Source organism: Miscanthus floridulus, chromosome 19 (genome assembly GCF_019320115.1).
Source record: "Miscanthus floridulus cultivar M001 chromosome 19, ASM1932011v1, whole genome shotgun sequence".
Taxonomy (NCBI): Eukaryota; Viridiplantae; Streptophyta; class Magnoliopsida; order Poales; family Poaceae; genus Miscanthus; species Miscanthus floridulus.
In genome coordinates, this window is record NC_089598.1 from 94,367,431 (window position 1) to 94,384,969 (window position 17,539).

The following is a 17,539-nucleotide window of genomic DNA, read 5'->3' on the forward strand; positions in this document are numbered from 1 at the left end:
CCTTAGTGCTCGGTCGCTGGAGCAGGTGGGGTTGACCGGGACGAGCTTGACGGCCTCTGCTGGCTCGAAGGTCCCAGCTCAGCGCTTGGAGTGGGGTGCTTCATTGCCGAGCTGGTTGAGGTTGACGATGAGGGTCTTGGCCTCAATGACAGCCTCGGCGTACTCGACGCATTCGACGTCGCAGTCGTATGCATGCTCATACGTGGACCCGACAGTGATGACGTCGTTTGGGCCCGGCATCTTAAGCTTGAGGTAGGTGTAGTTGGGGATCGCCATGAACTTGGCGTAGCACGGGCGCCCCAGAATGGCATGGTATGTTCCCTTGAACCCAACCACCTCGAAGGTCAGAACCTTCTTGCGGTAGTCGGAGGGGGTGCCAAAGCAGACGGTCAAGTCGATGCGTCCGAGGGGTCGTGTGCGCTTCCCTGGCACGATGCCGTGGAAGGGCGCGGCGTCGCCTCAGAGCCGTGACCGGTCGAGCTCCAGGAGTTCTAAGGTGTTGGCGTAGAGGATGTTGAGGCTGCTGCCTCCGTCCATCAGCACCTTGGTAAGCCGGGTGTTGCCGATGATTGGGTCGATGACAAGTGGGTACTGCCCGGGGTTCAGGACATAATCGGGATGGTCCTTTTGGTCGAAGGTGATTGCCTCCCAAGACCAGTGGAGGTACTAGGGGGTGGCTACCTCAACCGAGAAGACCTCTCGGCGTTCCTTCTTCTGCTGACACACCGTGAGGCACGCTGAAGGTCCGCTGAAGATCATGAAGGCATTTTGAACCTCGGGGAACCCATCATCCTTGTCGTCTTCCCTGTCACCTGCGCCCCTTTTCTTGGTGTCGTCGTTGGGGAGTCCGAGCTTGGCATAGTAACACCGGAGCATGGTGCACTCCTCGAGGGTGTGCTTCACTGGGCCCTGATGGTAAGGGCAGGGCTTCTTGAGCATGTCATCGAAGAGCCCTAGGCCTCGGGGGTTCTTGTGGTCCGCGACCGCGACGAGACCGGCCTCGAGGGCCTCCCGCTTCCCCTGACGACCTTTTTTCTTCTTCTGGGCGAGGTGAGATGTCGAGGCCTCGAGGGTCTCGTCGCTCCGCTTCCCTTTGGCATTGTTGTTGGGGAAGATGGCCCCAACGGCCTCTTCGCCTGAGGCAAAACTAGTGGCGATGTCGAGGAGTGCCGATGCCGTGGTTGGCACGCTCCGGCCCAACTCCTGGACCAGGTCTCGGCAGGTGGTGCCGGAGAGGAATGCCTGGACAATCTCTGAGTCACCGACGCTAGGCAGCTCGGTGCATTGTTTGGAGAATCGCCGGATAAAGTCTCAGAGAGACTCATCTGGCTTCTGGCGACAACTCTTGAGGTCCCAGGAATTCCCTGGGCGCGCGTACGTGGAAATTCTCGATGAAGACCTTTACCAAGTCTCGCCTGTCGTGGATCTGCATGGGGGGGGGGGAAGGTGTTCGAGCTAGGCTCGTGCTGAGTTTGATAGGAACAAGGGAAGGTTGTGAATGATGAGCAGGTCATCGTCTGCGCCGCCTAGCTGACACGCCAGGCGGTAGTCGGCCAACCATAGTTCGAGGTTGGTCTCGCCGCTGTACTTCGAGAGGTTGGCTGGTTGTCGAAACCGGGCCGGGAAGTGGGCGCTGCGGATGGCCTTGCTGAAGACCCGAGGGCCAGGTGGCCCAGGAGAAGGACTGCGGTCCTCCCCACTATCATAGCAGCCGCCTCGGTGCACCTGGTAGCCTCAGGTGGCCCCATCGCGGTCGTGGCGCCGTCGCCTTTTGACCACATTGTGGTCATCTTGTGCCTCGCATCGGTCGTCGAGGCGGTCGTGAACCGAGGGAGCCCTGAGACGGTCATGCACCGAGGGCTATTTTGGGGTGTCCCCGCGCCGTCGAGATGTGGAGCTTTCGGCTTGCTGTACCGCGGTGGTCTCAAGAAGCTCCTGGAGCTCGCCACGGACCCGTTGTCCCTCCGTGGTAGAGGGCTCGGGCATCGCTCTGACTAGCATTGCCATTGTCGTGATGTTCTGGCTAGCGCGGTTGAAGACTGGGGGCTGCTCACTCCCCTCGTTGTTAATGATGCGGCGGTGGACGTCGCGAGCCCTCTGTCGGGCTGCTCTGCCATCACCGCGACCCTGCTGCTCTTGCTCGAGGGTGGCTCGGAGCTGCTGCAGGAGGAGTCGGTCTTGCTCGACCTTGGCCTGAAGCTCACGGAGCTGCTCCAGGTCTAGGCGTCGAAGTTCATCAAGGGTGGGGACACCCGCTAGCGCTGGCGGGGACCCTCTGCATGGTGGCGTGGCGTTGGCTGCCGCTCCGCCTTCGTTGCCCGTGCTTGGCATTTCGAGCTCGATTTGGAAACACTCACGAGTCGGGTCGTGAGCGTCCTCATCGTCGGAGTCAGAGTGGCCGAAGCAGTAGTCGCTTGCGACCATGAAGCGACGCATCGCCTTGGGGTCATGAAGCCCGGAGAAGTCTACTCTAGCCCATGCTTCGTCCTCCTCTGAGGAGTCAGTGTGGGCATGGATCAGAGTTGTGGTAATGGGGTCAAGGGCATGACGTTGATGAATGGAGACGAGAGCAGTGGCATAGGAGGCGGCGGCATTGATTAGCCCGAAAGAGTACGGGGATGGTGCCGTCGCCGGGCCTTGCTCCGCCGGAGCTGGCTCCTCGGGAGGAGACGGGACAGAGCCTGATGATGGGGTGACGCCGTGCGCCACCAGTGTTTTCCCCCTATCGAGGCTTAATCCGGACAGGTCCCCGTGCAGGGACTCTGTACCAGCAGCCAGGCACGGGACATCGGCGGAGCGCGAAGCGTTGCCCTGAACTCGTGTGGCGTTGGGGTGGCCCTGCTCATGTCGCGCCTGGCGAGCTTGACCGGAGCGGTGGCCCGGGCGCCGTTCGCGCGTGGGCTGCCGGTGCGTGACGTCATTGTTAGTCGACGGTGCTCTGGGTGAGAGGAGTACCATGTCGTACTCGTGCCCTAGAGACATGAACTCTAGGCTCCCGAACCAGACGATTGTCTCGAGACGCAGCGGTCGCATGGGATCTGCCATCCAGAATCTGCTAGGATGACTAAGCTGACACATAGAGGCCCCTACCTGGCACGCCAACTGTCGGTATTTTGGACCGAGGGTCCTCAACCAATGAGTGAATTTGTGCTGCGTGCTCCCGATTCCGGATGGTGATGCAAAGAGACACAAGGTTTATACTGGTTCAGGCAATGGATGCCCTACGTCCAGTCTGAGAGAGTGTTCTTGTATTCCTCGCACTGGGGTGCTTGTAGTAGGGAGTTACAAGCTAGGCGAGAGAGGGAGTTCATCCCAGGTCTCTGTGAGGGGAAATATGAATTATAGAGTGAGGTGCGTTACTTGTGTGGGCATTCGTGAGCCAATTTGATATGTCCTACTGGCCGTCCTCCGAAACGGTACTGGCTACCTCCTTTTATAGCCGCAAGGGGGAAGCCAGCGTACATGAGAGAGCTATACGTAGAGCTTTTAAAGGACTATTTGATGACGTACTCTACTCCTAGGGCAGTGTGCTGTCGTGGGAGTTCCCGTAGAAGTCTAGTCAGTATGGTCAGGCAGGTGACGTGCTACACTCCTATGGATTTGTTGAATTGTGAAGTGCCGAGGCCTGGCGGCTGCTGTAGCTGGTCGCGCCGAGGCCCGCTGTGCAGAGGCCTTTAGAAGCGACAATGCGGGGGTCTCAGTGATCATCGTCGTAGTTGATTTAGGTGGAACAGTGCGGGACGTGCGTCTACAGGGTATGGTACCTGTATTGTCAGCAAGGGATGGTGAAAAGGAGATTTGACTGTTGTCCCGTCGCTCCTGTAGTAGTGCACTGCCGATCGTGGCTTACGTAGTGGGTGTAGCTAGGCACATTAATTAGAAGTGACAACTTGCCAGAGAGACGTTTGAGGCGGAGACGACGAGGTTGCGGGACGAGCCCGACCTCGGGCAAGGCAGAGCACGAATAGTTTGTCCAAGGCCCCTCTGGAGGGTCTCGGGCGAGACGGAGCGGGATCAGTGAGTCCGAGGCCTTGTCGAGGGGTCTCGGGCGAGATGGAGCGGTTGGTGCGTTGATTCCAAGGTTATAGGGACCCAGCCCTGACTCCCCACATCGTGTTATCCTTGGTGCAGGAGTTAGGCAGCACAGTGGTCGGTAACCCCTGCTTCGTCCTGTCGCAGATGGCAGGGTGTTGACGCGACTGACGTATAGTCGGCCACTTCGCTGTACTGTGCTGTCGTGCGGTTGTCGGAGTAGTTGAGCGCTTTGATTGGATGTGATGTTCAGCCAGAGCAGTTTGGTCAAAGCGGCAGTCGCGGGGCTGGTGCCGAGCCGGCCTCGCGCGAGTCGAAGAATCGGTACTTCTTCTGAGGCCTCGGCGAGGGGGCCTCGGGTGAATCGGAGATTCATTGCTTCCTCTGAGGCCTCGGCGAGGGGGCCTCGGGCGAATCAGAGATTTTGGCCGAGACCTTGTTTGTTCTATTGGTTATTGCTTTTTAGGGTCTAAGCAGTTTTTCGGTCTTTGCTTGGGGTACCCCTTTTTCTGGTATCCAACATCTGGGTTTTGAAAACTTCTTTGATTTGTCAGCCATTGCTACTGTGTTGTCTGGACCATGCTTTCTTTCTTGATGTCTGTTGTTTCAAGGATATTGCCTGTTCGGGTTGTCTCTGTTGTTTCTATCTAGGAATCTTTCTCATGTCTTCTCCTCTGCAGTAATCATCTTTTCCACTGTTCGTCTGAATTCTTCGTTGTTTCTTGGATTTTCTTTGCAGAAGTCTTGAAATTGCCACCTAGCCATGATTTCATGAGAGAAAGCTTCGATTACTTCTCATTGTGTGATGTCATGTACTTGAGCTCGTAGTTCGCCAAATCGTCGACAGTAATTTCTGAGACTTTCACCTCCTTTCTGCTTGAGTCCTTTTAACTCTACGTGGGTGATTGGGTGTGTAATAATACCCGTGAAATTTTCACAGAAAGCTCTTTGCAAGTCCTCCCAATTTCTGATTGATCCTGGATTCAATTTGTCAAACCATTGAAGTGGCATGGTTTCTAGGGCCATGAGAAAGAACAAGGTTTTGATGTCATCGTCTCCTCTGGCCAATTCAATCGATTGCGAGTAAATCCTAAGCCATTGCTTTGGTTCAGTCTTGCCATCATATTTGGAGTGGTTGGACGGCTTGAACTTGTGGGGTAGTCGTATTGAAGCAAGTCTGTTCGCAAAACAGAGGAATCTATCGTGCGTTCTGGCTTCTGTGTATTCTGATTCAGCGCCCCCTTCTTGCCAACTGTTGTCTTAGTGAGAGTAGCTTTGCGTGGCAGTCCAAGTAGGTGCTTTGCTTCTGGCCTTTCTTGGTTGTTTGACTCGGTCGTTTTGACTATGATTTCTTCTACTTTCTCTGTTATGACTTTCACTTGGTCCAAGTCTCTCAAAGGCGGACTTCCTTTGATTTTGATCTTCCTGTTCATGAGATGTTGCCCTTCCATCGTGCGTCCTAAGGACTGTTGATCAGAGGAAGTCCCGGAGCTGTTCTTATTTTTCATTGGGATATGAAGTCGCCCTGAGTTCTTCTAGTGCTTCTCAAATCTTATCGTAAGGTGTATTCGCTGCTCGTCCTTCTTCGACCTCTCGCTCTGATTTTCTTCTATTGTACTCGGCTAGGTCTGACTCATATTTGATCCAAGTGTCCTTTCGCTGTTTAGCATGACGTTGACGTCCTCGTTTCAATTTGTTCTTTCTCTCTCTGGCTTGCCTCTGACTCTCAGTCTCACCATCGTGTCCCTGGATAAACGGTGATATGTTGGATTCAGATTCATCTGAAGACCTGACGTCGGGTGCTTCTGGGGGGACCAATGGTGATCGAGGACGGCGAATCATGAATACTTCTCTAGCATGAGTTGTTCTATCATCGTCGTTGGTTTCTGTACTGCCAGAGCTATTGATAACTTTAGTAGAGGTTTCAAAGTCATAGATCGAGTCTCCTTCTTGGTAGGGTAGAGTTGTTGTTGTCGTATCATCGACTAGTTGGGTGCCGTCATCTTTAGGAACGGAATCTGGCTAATGGACGATGCAGTCTTGAGATGTTATAGTTAAGACGAGACCTTCCTGGGCTCCCTTCAGTGGCATTCTAAGCACAGGATAGGTGGATCCTTCGGGCCATGTCTGATAGGATGTTGCCATGTTGTGGAGTTCGAAAGGAAGAGGATCCGGCTTCTTGAAAAGATTCTGCGTGTACTCTGAGTTGTATTGTTGATAGGCCAGGGCTGAGTTCTTAAGCCCCATCAGAAAAGAACTTGGTTTCCCGAAAGAACTCGGATAAGACTCTATCTTGGATGCAGAGCCTGAGTTTGAGTCAGATGCGCAAAGCCACAAAACCTAAGTTGAATCGGACATTATGAGCTACGTGAATCTTCCGATGATTTGATCTATCGTAGTTGCCGAAATAGAATAGTCTTCATGGTGATTCGAATCTTCGAGGAGACGGCCTTGGAGCTTGCCATTGTCGCCTGCCTCATAGATCCATGAACCAAAGATGAAGATTGATCCCTTTGAGAAGATCATGTTGTTGAGGTCCATCGAGCTCTCGGATGCAAATTTGCCGAAATCCCCTACCTGGCGCGCCAACTGTCGATGTTTGACCACCGATAGCTTGCCACGGGGGTCCCTGGGGCAGTATGTTCGGGCTTCAGCGTATGCAAGAACTCGACGGTTAACGCAAGAGACAGTCGATTTATCCTGGTTTGGACCCTCGATCGATGATCGAGTAATAGCCCTACGTCCAGTTGGCGTTAGCCTTTGCGTTGGATTGATCGTAAAGTGTTGTGTCGTGCAATTGTTCTCTTCCTCCCCCCATCCAAGGAGCCCTGCCCTCCTTTATATAGTCAGGAGGCTAGAGTCCTAGTCGGTTTACAATGAGAGTTTCTAATAGGATTACAGAGTAATACTGCTACTAAGATTACAGGGGAAGAATCCTAATTAGACTAGGTCTTCTCCCTTCCTTGCGGGGTATCCCATGGGTCCTGCATCGACACTATCTCCATGTCTCTCTGTTCTCTATTGCTGGTCTCCATTTCTTCGACCTTCGAGCATGTTTCTTCTGCTCGTGCAGCTTCTTCTAGACTCCATCGCCACTGGTGACTTGGTGAGCGGTGAGCAGCTACAGGCAGCAGGGGAAGACGCCCCACTCACCATGGCCGCAGAGCATGCTCGTACCGTGCCATAGCCTTGAGATCGATGGATGCTTCTTTGCCGCTGACGAGCTGAGGCAACATCATATGGAGGGCTCAGCTGTGAGTGCTACTTTCTCGAGGTGTGGCGTGGGGATGAGATGCTGCACAACTACGCAAGTGGTATATATACGAACCTTGAGGAAAATGAAGAGACACAACTTTTTGTGTTCCTTTTAGACCAAACGCATTCACCCAGCTTTATTAGGAAGCGAATCAAACACCTAAGGTCTGGTCACCGGGGACTCTAGTTTTACAAAAGTAAGAACATAGACGGAGAGAAAATTAACAAAAGCTCGACTTTCTCTCAAACTGAACTCGACTGACCATCTATAACGATGACAACTAAAAGGTGCCCATACTGGGCACTACCCAACCAAGATCAGCGACCACAAAGTGTATTACAGAAAATGGCAACAAAGATTGAACTAATGCGCATTAGCCGTCAGCAGGTTGATCATCTCCTCCGCTGTTGGTTCCAGCTTCGTCTTCAGTAGTGGACGCCATGATTTGATCAGCATCAAGGTCTTGAAAATGATCACTTTACGAGAAGTGAGAACTTTCTTGTTGATTGCCATGTCATTCCCCATCTTCCAGATTGTCCATAAGGCGCCTACACAAATGAAGAGTGTTACCTTGCGTTTGGCTCCTCGGCAGTCCTCAACAAACTCTAACATAAAATTTGTATAGCTGGTTGGAGAGCTTTGCCATCCCAATGAGACCCTCAGAAAAGGCCAAAGCAATACAACAATTGGGTATTGGAACAATATATGATCTGTAGTTTCCAAAATATCACAAGCAACATATTTTTCTAGACCTGACCACTGTTTCTTCTTAAGCCAGACACATGATTGAATTCTGTCATGAGCCGCCATCCATATGAAATTTTTTACCTTCAAAGGGATATTACATTTCCACATATTCATCATCTGCTGATCTCTAACCCCTCCAGTAGTAATATATTTGTAAAGAGAGCCAGTTGAAAATTTCTTAGATGGTTCCAGAGCCCAGTTACTTTATCTCTCCCATCTTCTAAAATAACATCATTCAACATTTCCTATAGCTGATCCCATTCCTCAATGAGCACCCCATGAAGCTGTCTTCTGAATTGGATGTTCCAATGACCATCTGTGTAGGCTTGAGAAACATCTATGTCAGGCTGAACAGTGATCTGATATATATTATGAAAAGGATCTTCAAAGGTCAATTCCCTAACCAACAATCATGCCAAAGTCTGATTTGTCTACCACTCACTACTACAGATTGACTTATCATTATCGCCATTTTCACTGTCGTAGCGATAAAAACGTCGGTGTGATACTTCCACCGTCAGTTGGACCGATAGGGAGGTCTCCTAAGGAAGAAAACTGGTAGTTGAAACCCATCAATGCGGCGGTAGTAGTGGGGTTGAATTCCACCGTTGTTTGGAACGCCGAGCCGACTGGGATAGGCATTATGGCCGTCGACCCTACACGCCCGTTTGGTGTACCGGTGATAGTAAATTCAGCGTGATTTATTTCCCCATTTCCCAACTACCCACAACATAGTTGCATCACCATTACTTTCCTATGGAGTATGTCTCGTCTTCCCTGATGCTTATATTAATTGCTCCTCTCTGCTTCTCCATCTTCAAGATTGGCCTATTTAAGCCGGGGCTGGATGCGCTTCTTGGCAATCCACACACTCCTTCCTCCTTAGATACAGATAGATATAGACAAAGCTCTTGATCCAACCATTTATATTTTCTTCATCGCCATGGCGCTCCTTCTCCAACTCCTCTAGTGTCAGCAGCAGTGTTGGGAGAAGGCCTTCAAGATTGGGTACTACCGGCATCTAGGCGCAGCGGGGGCTACTCGATCTAGGTGCTAGTGGAAGTTTTGTGATTAAGGGGGTTCGCTTATTTGGGTAAGCCAAGGGGTACTCAATGCACTTTGGTATCCCTAGTTTGCCCTGCGCATTTCTTGTGTCGATTCACCATCCCGGCGTCCTAACGATCCTCCTTCCTCTAGAGCAGCAACGATGATGTCGACGCTTCTCTTCCACGCCCTCCTCGCGGCCATGAGACGTGAGCACCACCATATTCTAATCGATAAGGAAGTTACTACACAAGAAAGGTGGACAAAAAGTGGTTTCCTACATTTTTTCCTACTGCTAAACTTACATGTTGACAATTAGTCATCCTATGTAGGAATGCACATGCTCGTGACCATGAGAGGTGGAGATGCTCCTCTTGCTCTCTGTCTCGATCGTGAGAGGTGCAGCAGGGAAGGTAAAGCACCTCACTAAGATGCTCCTCTTCTTGCTCTCTCTCTCTCGACCGTGAGAGGTGTAGATGCTAGTGAAAGTTTTGCGAGGTGCTGCCTCGTCCTTAGCTTGCACTGCATGTCTCTAGACTCGACTATGGGATGTACCAGTACTCGACAGGTCTTTGTTATTGTACACCCAGTAGTCTTTGACATGTTTTTGTTATTGTAGAACCGTGGAATGTAACTGAAGTTATGAATGAAGTTGTTGTGATGATTATTACTGTGTCGTTTATATATAGTTTTTGTCTTAAAAACAATTAATAACGGAACGACGATGCTTGTTACTCTACACCGCAAACAAGGCTAAGTTTACTGTTTCTTCTCATCATGTCCATGCACGTATTTTTGCTTCGTATACGGATGGAGTTTCATTGGTAGAATCGGTATATAATGTTAACCTTTATGTTTTGAAATTGCTTTTCCTTCCTATTTTGTTGGTGGGATTGTAGCGGTTGCTACTTAGTTACACTCCCCTTTTTGCAATACTCGTTTTCGTCATTTAGGGCTTGTTTGGTTCTCTGCTAAAGTTTAGCTACTAAAACCAATGACTAAACTTTAGTCACCCCTGTTTGGTTCTAGTGACTAAAAGTGACTAAAGGTCCTTAAAGCAGTTCAACAAAGACCAAACTACCCCTAATGAATGCCCAAATCAGGGTGGTGGACCAGCAATAATGAGGGGTAGCCCTTGTCCACTGGGCACTTTAGCCCAATTTTAGCTACTCTTTGGTGACTAATGTGATTAAACTACTCTAGTCTCTTTTTTAGTCAGTTTGTTTGATAGTTTAGTAACTAAAGTGACTAAAGTTTAGTAGTTAAACTTTAGCAGGGGAACCAAACATGCCCTTAGTTTTGTCATGAATTAAACATTTTTTTAACTTGGGATAAGTTTATAAACATCTACAATATCTAATGAGTTTGTTAGTTTTACCATGAAATAGCTCTTGATTATGAGTTTATTTGGTATTACATTCGCCGTTCAAAACTATAGTTTAGTTCAGCTATGTTATAAGTCAAACTTTTAAACTCTCATTAAGATTTTAGAAAATATATTAACGCGTACAAGTTCACTACATGCATTATCCTAGCATTCTATGGAGAAATTAATAGAACTAATTCGATGTTATAATTGATGGTGTGTTTTCTATAAATTTATAAGAAATTTGATTTAGGCAATGCTAAAGTAAAGTAAACTTTGGAATGGAGGGAGTAAGTGTTCATATATATTTTTCTACAAACTTTATAAAAGACAAAAAAAGGTCGATTTAAAATGAAACTTTAGAATGGAGGTAGTAATAAGCTTATACTGGTGTCTGAGGTTGAAGCCCCAAATTTTTTCCCCCATGGTCTGAAGAAAAATCAAGAGATAAAAAAAACTTGTTTTGATGGGGAAATTTTTTTTCCGCGTTCCACCGCAAACAGGCCCAACAGGCCTACTATTCATGCCTGTGGTAAGCTACTAAGCCCCTGAGCCCAACTGCAGTACTGCACGGAAAGGCCTGTTGAGTAAAACCCAACTGAGCCCAGCTGTCCGTACCCACTAATGGCTGTATTATGAGTAAATTGTAGTAGATCTACAAATGTTGCTAAAAAAAAGTAGATCTACACATATGTAACAAATGTAACTAAAAATTACATGACAGATTTCTAGTCTAGTCCATTCATGCCTTTAAAACTGTTATGTGATTGGAACTCACAACATGCTGCTGTTAGTAGCAGTTTGGGCATATATACAAGTAAAAGCAATATCAGCAAAAATTGCATAAGCTGTGCTTACAATCTCAGGCTCTCACTAACCATAGGCACGGACGCAGGCATCTCTGATCAAGCACAGATCTGCCGCTGCATCCCTCATGACCATTCTTTGGCACGGCTCTTGCTTGCAGCAGCTGAGCGCAACTCTTATGGCAGAGACCAAACAATCATATACTGTCACACACAACCCGTTCTGATCTTCTGATGGTGACATAACCCTAAAGAACAGTTCCTCTTCCAGCAACAGAGCCGGATCAAGAACCTGCTCTATCTTATCCGGAACGCCGCACTGACAAACTCCGTTAGCATCAGGCCGTCTCTGAACGCATCGCTGGTCGGCGCCTTTCTGACTAGGCCTGAGCGTTCGGGTTACCTGATTTTCTTTTTCAGGTCGGGTAATTCGGGTAATTCAAAATTTAGGTAATGAAAACTGCTACTCAATATTAGTTCTGAAAAAACACTATCCATAATTTCGGGTACCCGATAATTCGGGTTCGGGTTCGGATATTCCCGATATACCTGGATTTACAAAAAAACAGCAAACTAAACAAATATTCAGTAGCAATTTATATAGAATTTCAATAGCATTTTCTAGAGAATAATGTATTACAGTCACTTGTTCAAATAGAGATAATTATATTCTAATAAAGTGATAAGTTCAGTGTTCAACTAACAGCACATGATAAATATAAAGACAGAGGCCCTGTTCGGCTTACCCAGAAGCCGGCTTCTTCGGCTTCTTTTTCAGGCAGAACAGTGTTTTTCTCTCACAACAATTCAGCCAGAACAATGTTTTTCAGCCAGTTTCAGCGAGCCGAACGGAGCTAGAGACAAATGTTTGGGTAGTTCGGGTAGTTTGGGTATCGAGGGATATTACCCAAACTAATTTCGGATAATCAAAATTGCTATCCGAATTTGAGATCGGGTACCTCGGGTTCGGATAATGGGTATCGGGTATTTTGCCCAGGCTTATTCCGGACAAATATCTCAAGAAGCGTTATCCCGAAGCTGTATGTGTCACCATACGTAGAAACCATCCCTGACGTGCCGTACTCTGAACAGTGCAAAAGAAGAACACTATACAGATGAGTGACGTTGCAATTGCATAGCATGCAACGGTGAAGAATAACTAGCATCAGTACAGTGAGAGTACGTACCTGGCGCGATATAGCCAATTGTGCCTCTGACGCCCATGGTGCTTTCGCTATTTTCAGCAACATCAACACTGCTTCCTGGATCAAGAAGCAGCTTGGCGAGACCAAAGTCGCTGACGCAGGCCGTCATGTCTTCACCAAGCAGAACATGGCTCGGCTTCAGATCACAGTGAATGATCGGCGGCTCACTGCTGTTGTGGAGGTAGCTCAGAGCGTCGGCGATGTCCACGGCAATGTTGAGCCTCTGGAGTCTGGACTACGCTCAGGACGCGTCCTCTCGTGATGTCAACGAAAGTCGGGTGCAGCCATCTGTCTAGGCTGGAGTTTGGCATGAAGTCCAGCACCAGTGCTCTGAACTCGTTGCCCTCGGCGTCGATGCTGGAGCAGCAGGTGATGATGTCCATCAGGTTGCGGTGCCTGACGCTTCGCACGCAGAGCCTCGCATGCATTCTGACAGGAACGTCGTCTTGGAAGCGCCCACCTGCTGAAGGTCGAACACCTTCACTGCCACCAGGACGTCCTCGAGCGTGCAGCCCCCCTTCTCCTGCAGCGACAGGATCCCTAGGTACACGGACCCATACTTCCCGGAACCGACGAGGTTCGCCTCTGCAAAGCTGTCGGTGGCTTTTGCCAGCTCGGCGTAAGAAACTCTCGGATAGTTGTTGCCGTTGAGCACGCTCCGAGCTCTGATGTCTGCGATTCTTGACCTCCTCCTCCTGCGGCGGCATCGGATCAGGAGAGAGGATAGCATGGCGAGGCAGAGGGAAAACACAATGAGGGGCAGCCCGATCTTGAGGAACAGGTGAGCGCGCTCCACCTCGATGGAGTGGGCCGTCGTGGGAGTCGGACAAGGCAGCAAATGGAGCCGCGTTGCGCCGCCACAGAGTGCGCTGTTGCCGGCCATCTGAAACCCGCCCGTCGTGTTCGCGAACACGACGAGCTTTGGAATCTGGCCTTCGAGGTGGTTGTAGGACAGATCAAGCTCAACCAGAGAGCTCACATTCTCCAGTCCTGCCGGCATGACGCCGGACAAGTCGTTCCGTGACAGGTACAGCTCCTGGAGTCCTGTCATCTCGCTGAGCTGCGGCGGGATGCCTCCAGTCAACTTGTCTGCCAGGCTCAGCGTCATGAGCCCCTTCAACCTGCTCAGAGATGACGGGATGCTTCCAGTGAAGGAATTGCTGTCCAGACCAAGAAACTCCAGGCTCTGGCAGACATGGCCGCTGAGCTTGTTGCCGGAGAGGTTGATCAGTGTGAGCTGCTTCAGGTCGCCAAGTCTAGGAGGACGTACTTGGCCCGTTCAGCAGGTTGCTGCTCAAGTCCAGGCTCAGAAGCTGCCCGAGGTTGCCAATGGAGGATGGCACTGGCCCGGTCAGCCTGTTCTTGTGTAAGCCTCGAGTCTTGGAGATTCGTTAGCTTCCCGATGCCTTCTGGGATCTCGCCGGTGACGAGGTTGGACCGGAGATCCAACGTTTGAAGATTCTGTACGTAGGTTCCCAATGTCCGGCAGCATCACGCCAGATATGGAGTTGCCGCAGAGGTTCAGCTTCTGGAACTGCGTGGAGAGGCGGGCGACCGAGCCTGGCATGGCGCCGCCAAACCTGTTGCCATCGAGGGAGATTTCAACCAGCGCGCTGCAGTTGGTTAAGCCCTCCAAGAACTCCCAACCGCCGGCGTCGGTGGCGGTGAGCTTGTTGTTGGACAGCTCGAGCGCCATGCAGAGCGTCCTGATCTCCGGTGGCACGTGCCCGGTGAAGCTGTTGTTGGCGAGGTTGAGGGACTCCAAGCTTGACGCCATGGCAAGCGACGCCGGGATCGTCCCACTGAGCTTGCTCCCGCCGAGCAAGACCGTCTTAAGGTTCGGCTAGTGCGCGCCCGCGTCGGCGGGGAGCTGCCCGCGGAAGTGGTTGTTGGCGAACGCGAAGACTTGCTGCGACGACATGTTGAAGAAGCCAGGCAGTATCTCCACGTGAGGTTGTTCTCGTAGACGTGGAAGCGCCGGAGGTCCGGAAGGCGCTAGAGGACGTCGGGGATGCCGCCTTCGAGAAGGTTCTGGTTGAGGTTGAGCCCCTGGAGCCTGGTAAGGTTCCCGAGCGACGGTGGGATGCGACCGCCAAGCGAGTTATGGTCGACACCGAGGACGGTGAGGTGTTGCTGATAGAAACACAGTACCTCTTAAACATAGATCAGGGGATAAACATCTTGCTTAGATGGAGAAACTAATTCCTCTACTTCGCCCTGGCGTAGTTGCGCCGCAGCCGCGTGAACGCCGGTGTCATGGGAGCTCGGCGCGGTGGAGTCCAGCGTAGTGGTGGCGATGCAGAGGCACCGGTGACACGAGGTGCCGCGGTCCGGTGATGGCGAAGTCAGTGGGTCTTCCCGTCGCTGGCAGCACCATCTTTAGATCGGGTTAGGTTTTGCTGTTGGTGGGTCACGGCGGCTCAGGTCAACCTCATAGTTAGAGCCCTGGTCTCTACCTCTCTTTATAGTGCTGTGCGATGGAGGGCCACCAACCATGGAGTGGTTGGACGCCTCCGATCAGAGCGTCGATCCAAGGGCCCCCAATTGGTGGAGATCAAACTAACATTCTCCCCCTTGATCTCATCATCTTTCAATTTCGTATCATTTACTTTTGTTCATTCCATTACAGATTAGCGCATAGAGCATGTTTCATCGTCACGGTCAATTGCCGATAGATTTAACAACTACAACACACCACTCTATTCTGAAATAGATACTTAACTTTGGGCCTTCTTTTGTCCAGGAATTATAGGCTTTCCCTTAAACCCATGCCGGCTACATGTTCTCTGAACACGTTGGGTGGTAAGCCTTTTGTAAGCGGATCCACGAGCATCTTTTCGGTACTTATATGCTCAAGACTTATGACATGATCTCGAACTTTATCTTTCACAACATAATACTTTATGTCAATGTGTTTGGCAGCACCACTTGACTTATTGTTGTGAGCATACTGTACTACGGATTATTATCGCAGTACAACTTAAGTGGTCTATAGATGTCGTCAACCACTTTCAAACCGGGTATGAACTTCTTTAGTCAGTTCACCTGCCCCGTTACCTCATAGCACGCTACAAACTCGGCATACATTGTGGACGATGTAGTGACGGTTTGCTTTGAGCTTTTTCATGAAATAGCTCCCCCTGCGAGAGTGAATACATATCCAAACGTGGATTTTCTATCTCCCACATAATCAGAATCTGAATATCCCACTATATGAAGTGAATCTGATCTTCTATACGTCATCATGAGGCTTTTCGTTCCTTGCAAATAACGCAAGACTTTCTTTACTAATTTCCAGTGTTATGTTCCAGGATTGCTCTGGAATCTGCCAAGTAACCCGGTAACAAATGCCAAGTCAGGGCGCGTACATACTTGAGCATATTGCAAGCTTCCGACAGCTAAAGCATATGTGACCATTTTCATTTGATCAATCTCATAATGATTCCTAGGGCATTGAAAATCCCCATATCTGTCGCCCTTGACTATAGGAGTAGGTGAGGGACTACATCTGTGCATATTGAATCTCTTTAAGATCTTTTCTATGTATGCCTTTTGTGACAGTCCTAATACCCCTTTACTTCTATCTCGGTGAATCTCGATCCCTAGAACGAACGAAACTTCACCAAGATCTTTTCATATCAAATTTTGAGGACAAAAACTTCTTTGTCTCCAGTAGTAGACTGACATCACTACTAGCAAGTAAGATATCATCCACATACAGGACAAGGAAGATAAACTTCTCATTCTTAAACTTTGCATAGACATAATTGTCATCTACATTCTTTTTAAAACTAAAATTTCTTATTGTCTGATCAAACTTCAAGTACCACTGTCTTGAAACTTGTTTTAATCCATCAATGGATTTCTTTAGGTGGCATCCCATTCGTTCTTTTCCTTTCATGACAAAACCTTTCGGATGTGCCATGTAAATATTTTTCTCCAAGTCCCCATTGAGAAATGTCGTCTTTACATCCATCTGATGTAATTCTAAATCGTAATGTGCCACTAATGCCATTATGATTCTGAAGAAATCCTTACATGAGACTGAAGAAAATATCTCATTGTAATCAATCCCTTCTCTTTGCGTAAAGCCTTTTGCCATAAGTCGCGCTTTATATCTCTCTATATTCCCTTAAGAGTCAAGTTTTGTTTTGTAGACCCATTTATAGCCTATTGTTTTGGCTCCTTTAGGAATTATTTCCAAGTCCCAAACTTTATTGGCATTCATAGATTTCATTTCATCTTCCATGGCCTCAAGCCACTTTGATGAATGATCACTTCTCATGGCTTCTTCAAATGAGGTGGGATAATCCTCTATTTGAAATTTTCCAATGTTGTATACTTCATAGTCAGCAGGAATATCTGATTTTCTAACTCTTTGAGACCTTCTAGGGGCCTCCACATTTGGCACGTCTTCTGTTTGAGGCTGTTGTTGCTCCCCCTCATGTGTGGCAATAGGTTCTACAGGATCCTGAAGAACAGGTTCCTCATCGTCCTTCATTGTTGCCACAGGCGAAATAACAACAGGTGTTGGCACCACAATATCTTGCACTGTCGGTGCAGCGACAGCAGGTAGTGAAAAAATGGCTCATAAATCATTGGAGTGGCCGCATACACCCGCTTCTCTTCAAGGTCAATTTCTTGAGCTACCATGCTCCCCCTCATCATTTCATCCTCTAGGAAGGCAGCGTGTCTCGTTTCCACAAACTTCGTATGTCGTCTAGATAGTAGAAACGAAAACCTTTTGACTTTTCTGGGTAGCCAATGAAATGACAAATTACTGTTTTGGGATCTAGCTTCCCAATATTGGGGTTAAATACTTTAGCCTTAGCAAGACTCCCCCACACACGTAAGTGATTTAGTGAGGGTACTCTTTTTATCCACAACTCATACGGTGTTTTGGACACCGACTTACTTGGTACTTTATTGAGAATATGAATGACGTTTTTAACGCCTCCATCCATAGGCTCAACGGTAAGGTGGAGTAACTTATCATACTGCGCACCATATCCATCAGGGTACGATTGCGTCTTTCAGCTACTTCATTTTGCTGAGGTTCGCCCGGTGTAGAATACTGGGCTAC

The 17,539-nt window shown here is 49.2% G+C and overlaps 1 pseudogene; it reads right to left on the minus strand.

The window, feature by feature from the left end:
- Positions 1-11,318: 11,318 nt before the first annotated feature.
- LOC136526404 (probable LRR receptor-like serine/threonine-protein kinase At3g47570) lies at positions 11,319-14,714 on the minus strand (annotated as a pseudogene).
- Positions 14,715-17,539: the final 2,825 nt, after the last annotated feature.